General features: G+C 42.4%; 1 long non-coding RNA gene across 1 annotated transcript; it reads left to right on the forward strand.

Moving 5' to 3' along the window:
• Positions 1-3741: 3741 nt before the first annotated feature.
• LOC142302848 (uncharacterized) lies at positions 3742-7472 on the forward strand. Its single transcript, XR_012752974.1, has 3 exons — positions 3742-3905; positions 5349-5405; positions 5908-7472. It is a non-coding gene; the product is annotated as an uncharacterized LOC142302848 (long non-coding RNA).
• The last annotated feature ends 4468 nt before the right edge of the window (positions 7473-11940 follow it).

The raw sequence follows: 11940 nt of genomic DNA on the forward strand, positions 1-11940 counted from the left end.
CACCTGAGCACGGAGGAATATCATAGCACTGTGTACAGTATATACTCATCTGTACAGTATATACCCCACACCTGAGCACGGAGGAATATCATAGCACTGTATACAGTATATACCCAGCTGTACAGTATATACCCCACTATACAGTATACCCCCAGTACAGTATACACCCAGCTATACAGTATATACCCATCTGTACAGTATACAGTTAGGTCCAGAAATATTTGGACAGTGACACAATTTTTGCGAGTTGGGCTCTGCATGCCACCACATTGGATTTGAAATGAAATCTCTACAACAGAATTCAAGTGCAGATTGTAACGTTTAATTTGAAGGTTTGAACAAAAATATCTGATAGAAATTGTAGGAATTGTACACATTTCTTTACAAACACTCCACATTTTAGGAGGTCAAAAGTAATTGGACAAATAAACCAAACCCAAACAAAATATTTTTATTTTCAATATTTTGTTGCGAATCCTTTGGAGGCAATCACTGCCTTAAGTCTGGAACCCATGGACATCACCAAACACTGGGTTTCCTCCTTCTTAATGCTTTGCCAGGCCTTTACAGCCGCAGCCTTCAGGTCTTGCTTGTTTGTGGGTCTTTCCGTCTTAAGTCTGGATTTGAGCAAGTGAAATGCATGCTCAATTGGGTTAAGATCTGGTGATTGACTTGGCCATTGCAGAATGTTTCCACTTTTTTGCACTCATGAACTCCTGGGTAGCTTTGTCTGTATGCTTGGGGTCATTGTCCATCTGTACTATGAAGCGCCGCCCGATCAACTTTGCGGCATTTGGCTGAATCTGGGCTGAAAGTATATCCCGGTACACTTCAGAATTCATCCGGCTACTCTTGTCTGCTGTTATATCATCAATAAACACAAGTGACCCAGTGCCATTGAAAGCCATGTATGCCCATGCCATCACGTTGCCTCCACCATGTTTTACAGAGGATGTGGTGTGCCTTGGATCATGTGCCGTTCCCTTTCTTCTCCAAACTTTTTTCTTCCCATCATTCTGGTACAGGTTGATCTTTGTCTCATCTGTCCATAGAATACTTTTCCAGAACTGAGCTGGCTTCATGAGGTGTTTTTCAGCAAATTTAACTCTGGCCTGTCTATTTTTGGAATTGATGAATGGTTTGCATCTAGATGTGAACCCTTTGTATTTACTTTCATGGAGTCTTCTCTCTACTGTTGACTTAGAGACAGATACACCTACTTCACTGAGAGTGTTCTGGACTTCAGTTGATGCTGTGAACGGGTTCTTCTTCACCAAAGATAGTATGTGGCGATCATCCACCACTGTTGTCATCCGTGGACGCCCAGGCCTTTTTGAGTTCCCAAGCTCACCAGTCAATTCCTTTTTTCTCAGAATGTACCCGACTGTTGATTTTGCTACTCCAAGCATGTCTGCTATCTCTCTGATGGATTTTTTCTTTTTTTTCAGCCTCAGGATGTTCTGCTTCACCTCAATTGAGAGTTCCTTAGACCGCATGTTGTCTGGTCACAGCAACAGCTTCCAAATGCAAAACCACACACCTGTAATCAACCCCAGACCTTTTAACTACTTCATTGATTACAGGTTAACGAGGGAGACGCCTTCAGAGTTAATTGCAGCCCTTAGAGTCCCTTGTCCAATTACTTTTGGTCCCTTGAAAAAGAGGAGGCTATGCATTACAGAGCTATGATTCCTAAACCCTTTCTCCGATTTGGATGTGAAAACTCTCATATTGCAGCTGGGAGTGTGCACTTTCAGCCCATATTATATATATAATTGTATTTCTGAACATGTTTTTGTAAACAGCTAAAATAACAAAACTTGTGTCACTGTCCAAATATTTCTGGACCTAACTGTATACCCCACACCTGAGCACGGAGGAATATCATAGCACTGCGTACAGTATATACTCATCTGTACAGTATATACCTGTATTGCAAATATAAAAATGGCTATTTTTTGAGTCTATACATTATGTTAAACTAGAACATATTGATTAGTCAGACAGACAAAGTGTACATGGTTACAAAATCTTGTATATACGTAAGGATTTCTGTGTGTTTGTCTTGAATATACAGACAGACAATATACCATTGTAACAGAAACCTTATGATTTACTTACAATCAAATATCTGATGGTTTTGTGTGTTTGCTATCCATTGAAATTGAAACTATGATTTACTTTAGTTCAACAATCTGATGTTTTAGGTGTTTGCTATATACACAGACAGACAATATATCCATTTACCTAGCTCAAATACCTGATGTGTATTCTTGGGAGACTTGAATGCTGTGGGTTTATTACCCCATTGTCTGATGTGTGGTGTATCTCTAGTTCATCTATGCCCAGAGACTGGCCATCAAAGGGCATGGATCAATAAGACTACAACACATTAACTTTAAGGCTGGTAATATTGGTCAAGCCTCTATAAGATCAGCTGAAGTATAGCACAGACAGAAGCTCGTGTTACCTGTACCGAGATGTCCGGTCAGTGTTGGGATTTCCAGGAGTCCTCTGTCTATGTCATGCTTCTCTGATTCTTAATATTCCAGACAGATGATGTCCAAAACTCCTTGGTGATACAGATGATGTCCAAAACGTAAGTATTTAACTGTACTTAACCTTTGTATGTTGATTATACAAAAGTGTACGCAATATCATACTTTTCCTTTAAGTTTGTATTTCATATTAACCTTTATAATAAAATTACTTATTTGCCTTCTTTAAAGCCGTATCTGAACTTTAGTGCTAAAAATATTAGCAAAACATTTGGCGTAATCGGCAGGATATACGCAGAAGGCTTTGAGTACTTTTGTTAGTGTGATATTGCGTAAAATATGCCTCTTTTTAAGAAAAAAGTGGTTGTGAGTGAATGCATTGAGATTCCAGGTTGGGAACAGACTCCCTATGATATTTTAGCAAGCAAGTGGTCGCACAGTGTTGGTTTGAGTGAACCATGGGACAAATGTTTGAAAAATGCTGAACCTGTAGATGTGGTTGAATGCTTGCAGAAAGTGAAAGTGGAGAAAGGTAAAGAATTGGGCGCTGTTGGTAGGCGTGGGTGGATCCTGTTGTCTGCATATAGAAAACAGCATCAGGAAAAGATACGTATAGTAACAAAAGTTCAGGAATTAGAGAGACAGTTGTGTGAGGTCCAGACTGCATTGGTCACAGCACAGTGTCAGAATAAGTGGTCAGTGCACAAGTGTGATGGATATCAGCATGATGCAGACAAGTCTGCTGTATGTATAGAGCAGTATAAATACAGAAAGAAGAGCGGGAAGGAGAATAGAAAGGAAGGAGCTTTGGCCATAGCCAAAGCGGGGTCAGAGGGGAACTCAGATGAGGGGAATGGTGACGTATGGAACTCATCTGATTCTGAAAACATCACCGACCCAGAACAGGAGGATGAACATGTCAGTGGGGAGAAGGAAATTGATCCTCATCTTAACCCAATAAGAGTTCATCCAATATACCATAGACAAGTTTTAGAAACAGCTAGAGGTAAACAGAACAGGAATATGGTAGAGGATTGCAGTCAGCTTCTTGATCGTTTTTCACAAAGGTCAAATGAATCTTTGATAACTTGGGTAGTCAGATTATGGGAGACAGGGGCTCATGGAGTACAGCTGGATGCTGTGGATGGCCCAAAGTTTGTTCAACTCAGCCATGAGCCTGTAGTGAAGGAAGCATTTTGTTCCTTGATAGTTCAGCGACCACATGTGGTGTGTAGTATGATGGATGTTGTGGCTATGGCATTGCAGCATAAATACCCATCTGAGGCGGACTGGCCGCCTAATGAAAAACCATGGTTTACATTGAAAGATTGTGCTCGGAGATTGAAGGAGGAGGCTATGAAAAATGCTATTTCAGCAAGTGCATATGACAATTACATGCAAGTTGTTGTAAGTGTTTCTATTAGAAATTGTATCATTAGAAATGCCCCTGCAGCTTATAAACATGTCATGATGGCATTAATGGTAAATCAGACTGGGAAACCCATCTCCAATACATTGGAGGCGATCCGACAGTTAGAGGGTCTGGGAGAATGGGGTCCCAAACAGAGAGATCAGCTTAATTTTGAAGAACAGTGTAACAACGTCAAAAGTAGTACAAATCGTAGATCCCGTGTTACCAGGAGAGATATGTTTATGGCCCTGATAAAGGATGGTGTTGCCTGGGATAAAATAGATGGGATTAGTACTGACGAGATGTGGAAATTGTATCAAAAGAGAAAATTGTATCAAAGGAGAGGACTCAATAAAAAGTCAGGGGTTTCACATAATAAAAAGGGTGCAGCAAATGATTCTGAATCTCCACAGTGCAGGCGAAGCAGGACACGGGGAGAAAGAGGGCCACTTTCTCATCGTCACCAGCAAAGCCTATACCACCGGGGGTGTTGGATCTTTACGCTGAAGTCAAATGTTTGGTGCAGGAAATCAAAGCCCAACAGAAGAGGTTGTCATCATCTTCCACCAAGATGTCTCCATCTGAAATGGAAGATAGATGGGGGGGAAAAGATAAGGGTAATATTGAGACCACAGAGGAGATTGAAATTAATAAGGGTAATATTGAGACCACAGAGGAGATTGAAATTAATAAGGGTAATATTGAGACCACAGAGGAGATTGCCGGTAATATTGAGACCACAGAGGAGATTGCCGGTAATATTGAGACCACAGAGGAGATTGCCGGTAATATTGAGACCACAGAGGAGATTGAAAAAGATAAGGGTAATATTGAGGCCACAGAGGAGATTGAAAAAGATAAGGGTAATTTTGAGACCACAGAGGAGATTGAAAAAGATAAGGGTAATATTGAGACCACAGAGGAGATTGAAAAAGATAAGGGTAATATTGAGACCACAGAGGAGATTGCCGGTAATATTGAGACCACAGAGGAGATTGAAAAAGATAAGGGTAATATTGAGACCACAGAGGAGATTGAAAAAGATAAGGGTAATATTGAGACCACAGAGGAGATTGCCACCAATACAGAATGTACAGAGATATGTAAAGAGATAAGTATTACAAAAGCCATTCCTGCTCATAAACAATACAGAGCCATCCAAATGTTCACAAAGGAGAGACTAGAAACCAGCAGGATCCCTGTGTTCAGTCTATCGGAAGGGCAATTATTTTTGCTATTGTTTGGTTGGTCTCATATTTACATACCCATGCTGCTAATTAATACAGCACAATATACCAATATGGTTGGGTAAATAGTGAGCTTTTTTGGCTCTCCAGTTAGATGTGAATCTTTTAGCATATGGATAATGGACTGGATAAAATTGTGTTTTGTGTATTATTTGAGCTTGTATTCTAATCATGTTTGTGCTTTCTTTTTAGACTGGAGACCAGAGTTTTACATGTTATTAGAGCAATCAGGCTAAAACAATGAAACAAGTAATCATCCCATTGTGATGAATGGGTATTGTATTTACCTAATGGTTGTTGTTTGTTTTATGTGTATGTTCAATCAGGACCACAATAGGCTTGTAAATCCATCTCAGTATGATGGTCTCATAGTCCAAAGGTCAGATTTGGCCTTAAACTGAACTCAGGTAATGAGAGAAGGGATAGATCAGGATTATTAATTAAGGTAATTGTAATGAATAGTGGAGACAGTGACATGTTAATCAGTTGATGGTACTGTCTATTTCTAAAATGTAGATAGTCAGAGGGAGGGCTCCTTCAGTTCTGCAGAGAAGATAAATGATTTGGATCTTCACATCCTATCAATGATTGTGCAGACACTTGGGTGAAACAATTGAGTGACAAAGGTATTCCAGAACCTGCTGAAGTCATTGCTGGAGGAGCAGACAATGTGCTGACAGTTATGAAACAAGACAAGTGGGAACACATCCCAACTGACAGATGAGTAATATGTGTATTTTTGTCCCTTTAGATCAAAATCTGGAAATGTTGCATCATTGGCGCCACCATGGGCATGGATCTACTTCCGTCAGAAGCCAAGCAACCTTCAGACCGAAAACAGAGAGACCAACCATGGAAAATGTGGCCTTATTGAAAACCAAACAGAAGAAGACCTATAAGAAGAAGATGTGACCCAATACTTCACCTCCAATCTGTATTGTGCCTATATGAACTGCACTGGGGAACATTCTCTAACAGAAGAGATGATTGCCCTAAGGACTCAGAGGACTCCATTCTCCGGACTCCTCAAAGCAAAATAGGCAGATGTCAACAATTAAAAATACAGAATCAGACAGGCTGTGGAGAGATTGCTGTTAATTGTGGCTCTCATACAAATAAAAAAAAATGCAAACGTATGAGGGCAGGAAATAATATGAGATTAACAATATAATGACCGTTTCATCATATACACAAAATGTAAAATTGTTAACAAAATCATAGATACAAGGATTATCTATAATAATTGTAGGAACACTCACTGTAGCAGCATATGCAGCTAAAGCAATAGGACGATTCTCTTGTTTGGTGGCTGTATTTATCACAAGTAGAGATGGATTTATACTAGATTAATTACATTACACAAGATAATGGTAGATGGTGGGAATGTGTATTTTCTTAGTTACCTGATTTTTGGATATATGCATTATATATATTAGGAGTAATTTTTGCTATTGTGCATGCATTGCTTTGTGTTGTTGTATCATACGCTAAAACTATGCCGTTAGGGTATGGTACCTTGTATAAATAATCAATGGCTCAAAATAGCCAAGGGTGGAATGTATTGCAAATATAAAAATGGCTATTTTTTGAGTCTATACATTATGTTAAACTAGAACATATTGATTAGTCAGACAGACAAAGTGTACATGGTTACAAAATCTTGTATATACGTAAGGATTTCTGTGTGTTTGTCTTGAATATACAGACAGACAATATACCATTGTAACAGAAACCTTATGATTTACTTACAATCAAATATCTGATGGTTTTGTGTGTTTGCTATCCATTGAAATTGAAACTATGATTTACTTTAGTTCAACAATCTGATGTTTTAGGTGTTTGCTATATACACAGACAGACAATATATCCATTTACCTAGCTCAAATACCTGATGTGTATTCTTGGGAGATTTGAATGTCTGTGGGTTTATTACCCCATTGTCTGATGTGTGGTGTATCTCTAGTTCATCTATGCCCAGAGACTGGCCATCAAAGGGCATGGATCAATAAGACTACAACACATTAACTTTAAGGCTGGTAATATTGGTCAAGCCTCTATAAGATCAGCTGAAGTATAGCACAGACAGAAGCTCGTGTTACCTGTACCGAGATGTCCGGTCAGTGTTGGGATTTCCAGGAGTCCTCTGTCTATGTCATGCTTCTCTGATTCTTAATATTTCAGACAGATGATGTCCAAAACTCCTTGGTGATACAGATGATGTCCAAAACGTAAGTATTTAACTGTACTTAACCTTTGTATGTTGATTATACAAAAGTGTACGCAATATCATACTTTTCCTTTAAGTTTGTATTTCATATTAACCTTTATAATAAAATTACTTATTTGCCTTCTTTAAAGCCGTATCTGAACTTTAGTGCTAAAAATATTAGCAAAACAATACCCCACACCTGAGCACGGAGGAATATCATAGCACTGTATACAGTATATACTCATCTGTACAGTATATACCCCACACCTGAGCACGGAGGAATATCATAGCACTGCGAACAGTATATACTCATCTGTACAGTATATACCCCACACCTGAGCACGGAGGAATATCATAGCACTGTATACAGTATATACTCATCTGTACAGTATATACCCCACACCTGAGCACGGAGGAATATCATAGCACTGCGAACAGTATATACTCATCTGTACAGTATACACCCCACACCTGAGCACGGAGGAATATCATAGCACTGTATACAGTATATACTCATCTGTACAGTATATACCCCACACCTGAGCACGGAGGAATATCATAGCACTGTGTACAGTATATACTCATCTGTACAGTATATACCCCACACCTGAGCACGGAGGAATATCATAGCACTGTATACAGTATATACTCATCTGTACAGTATACACCCCACACCTGAGCACGGAGGAATATCATAGCACTGTATACAGTATATACTCATATGTACAGTATATACCCCACACCTGAGCACGGAGGAATATCATAGCACTGTATACAGTATATACTCATCTGTACAGTATATACCCCACACCTGAGCACAGAGGATTATCATAGCACTGTGTACAGTATATACTCATCTGTACAGTATATACCCCACACCTGAGCACGGAGGAATATCATAGCACTGTATACAGTATATACCCATCTGTACAGTATACACCCCACACCTGAGCACGGAGGAATAGCATAGCACTGTGTACAGTATATACTCATCTGTACAGTATACACCCCACACCTGAGCACGGAGGAATAGCATAGCACTGTATACAGTATATACTCATCTGTACAGTATATACCCCACACCTGAGCACGGAGGAATATCATAGCACTGTATACAGTATATACTCATCTGTACAGTATATACCCCACACCTGAGCACGGAGGAATAGCATAGCACTGTGTACAGTATATACCCAGCTGTACAGTATACACCCCACACCTGAGCACGGAGGAATATCATAGCACTGTATACAGTATATACTCATCTGTACAGTATACACCCCACACCTGAGCACGGAGGAATATCATAGCACTGTGTACAGTATATACTCATCTGTACAGTATATACCCCACACCTGAGCACGGAGGAATATCATAGCACTGTGTACAGTATATACTCATCTGTACAGTATACACCCCACACCTGAGCACGGAGGAATATCATAGCACTGTATACAGTATATACTCATCTGTACAGTATACACCCCACACCTGAGCACGGAGGAATATCATAGCACTGTATACAGTATATACTCATCTGTACAGTATACACCCCACACCTGAGCACGGAGGAATAGCATAGCACTGTGTACAGTATATACTCATCTGTACAGTATATACCCCACACCTGAGCACGGAGGAATATCATAGCACTGTGTACAGTATATACTCATATGTACAGTATATACCCCACACCTGAGCACGGAGGAATAGCATAGCACTGTATACAGTATATACTCATCTGTACAGTATATACCCCACACCTGAGCAAGAAGGACTGTGATAGCAATGTGTGTACACTATATACCCATTACAGTGTATACCCAGCTGTACAGTATATAACCCACACCTGAGTGGAGGACTGTGATAGCAATGTGTGTACAGTATATACCAGCTGTACAGTATATACCAGCTGTACAGTATATACCCCACACCTGAGCACGGAGGAATATCAGCACTGTGTACAGTATATACTCATCTGTACAGTATACACCCAGGTGTACAGTATATACCAGCTGTACAGTATATACCCAGGTGTACAGTATATACCACCTGTACAGTATATACCAGCTGTACAGTATATACCCAGCTGTACAGTATATACCGAGGTGTACAGTATATACCACCTGTACAGTATATACCCAGCTGTACAGTATATACCAGCTGTACAGTATATACCCAGGTGTACAGTATACACCCAGCTGTAGAGTATACCCCCAGCTGTACAGTATATACCCAGGTGTACAGTATATACCAGCTGTACAGTATATAGCTAGGTGTACAGTATATACCAGCAGTACAGTATATACCCAGGTGTACAGTATACACCCAGCTGTAGAGTATACCCCCAGCTGTACAGTATATACCCAGGTGTACAGTATCTACCCAGCTGTACAGTATATAGCTAGGTGTACAGTATATACCAGCTGCACAGTATATACCCAGCTGTACAGTATATAGCCAGGTGTACAGCATATACCAGCTGCACAGTATATACCCAGCTGTACATACTATAAATATATATGTAGATCAGTGCAGAGTGGCGGGAGTCATAGGCGACGGATTGACTCCGGACTCTCCAGCACGCTACATGAAGGACAGGGGCGTACATAGAAATCATGGGGTCCCATAGCAGAATTTCTAATTGGGCCCCCCCCCAAAAAAAAATAAAATATATATATATATATATATATATCTATAATAAATATTCGGCTGGGTCACAGAAGCATATTTCACAACGTTGCAGCCCTTACCAAGTGTTTTCCCTCCTATTGAAGCCCCTAGATTCCCCTTTAATTGCAGCCATTAAGTACGATGGAAACAAAAGTGGCCCCCCAACACTGTACTGTAACATTATATCCCCCCAGCCTGTATCATATTGCAATCAGGCTTCAGCAGTAGCAATTGTCCTTGATTTGGTGGGGGTTGCATATACATTGTTCTCCTCTGCAGGGGGCTTCCCTAGTACACAATCTCTGGAGACTGTGTCTAGGAACTTCTTTCTAACTAGTAGCTACAAGTAGCTAATGTTAAGGGGGTGGATCTAAGGAGAGGTGGGAGATTCAGCCACATGTTTTTTAGTTTACTTATGCTTTGTTGGGTGAAGGGCGAGGACCTGTGCTGAGGCCAACTCCTCTTGGCCCGTACATAGACAATTGGACATTGAGGATCAGCTGCCACGCTGCTGGATTTAGGGATCTGAGGACTGTTGCATTCTCCTTGGCGTCGGATTGCCCCAGATCTGTTTCCTTTGTGTGGACTCTAAAGAACCAATTGGATATTGGATGTTTTATGCTCCCTGCCTCATTAAATCTTCTTGGATTGTTCCTTGGCCTGGCATCCCTCACTGCTCTGTCGCATACCCCGTCACAAACTGGTGGCAGCGGCGGGATCAGAGCAGAAGAAATGGAGGACAATGGCCCATCAACGTCTGAAACCAGAACCTCAGGATACAGGAACTGGACTGTTGTGAGCCTACAAACAAAGGCCCGTGAATTAGGAGTCGGCTACAAAGGACTCTCTAAGGAGAAACTGAGGCATTGGAAAAGGCTTGCCTGATAGATGGCACCGAGGAACAATTTCCACAGCAAGGACAAGAAAGACGGGAGCTGGAGGTAAATACCCCAAAAAGTCAATGGGTTGTGTGGTATGAGGAGGAGATGGCACTGCTTGGAGATGAGGTGTTAGGGCTAGATGGACGGGTAGACCCTGGAGGTGGATCCACTGGGCCGAACTCCCGGATGAGGGAAAGGAGTCCGGTAGCCGGAGCACTGTAGGTAGCAGGACAGTCCGTGCACTGAGAGCAAATGGAGAAGTCCCTGGGACCACGAGGTCACGGATGGTGGTCCGGGTGACGGAGCTCAGGTTCGGAAGCCGTGATGGTGTCAGGCAGGGTCCAGAACCGTTGGAGCGAGATGACGGGTCACCGCAGGGATCCGAGATGGTACGGACTGTCAGGATGGCAGATGGGCAGCGTTCGGGTTTCGAGGTACCGCAGGACCGGATGGCGATGCAGGGTCGGCTCTAGAAGACAGAGAGGTAAGTATCTCATAGAACACAAGGAGACCTGACTCCTAGCTTGGGAAAACACGAAGAACAGGCCCCGCTCCCTTGGACATTAACCCCCTATATACCCTGTACCTGAGTGCATGATTTCCTGTTAATTGACATTGGCCCTTTAAGAAAGGTTCAGTGACCGCGCGCGCGCCCTAATGCGCATGCGCGCAGCCCGGGTGCCAGAAGCCAGGGCAGGAAGCTGAAGGGAGGACGCAGGGGAGCCGGCCAGGAACTGGGAAGCCGTCGGGCGCCGGGAGCGGAGACCAGGGGGCCTGGGAAGTGCGGGCACCGGAGGCTGGAGAGCGGGGAGCGTGGCAGGTGAGCCGGGGAGCGGAGCTGAGGACCCGGGGATCGGAGCAGGGGACCCGGGGAGGGGATCCGAGGACCCGGGGAGCGTGACAGTACCCCCCCCCCCCCACACCCCCCTCCCCGCAACCGGGACAGGAAGGCATGGATCAGAGGAGTGCCCACGTTCTCCCTGGGCTCCCAGGATCTATCCTCAGGACCATACCCTTCCCA

The sequence above is a fragment of the Anomaloglossus baeobatrachus genome, chromosome 1 (assembly GCF_048569485.1).
Source record: "Anomaloglossus baeobatrachus isolate aAnoBae1 chromosome 1, aAnoBae1.hap1, whole genome shotgun sequence".
In the NCBI taxonomy this organism is placed as follows: Eukaryota; Metazoa; Chordata; class Amphibia; order Anura; family Aromobatidae; genus Anomaloglossus; species Anomaloglossus baeobatrachus.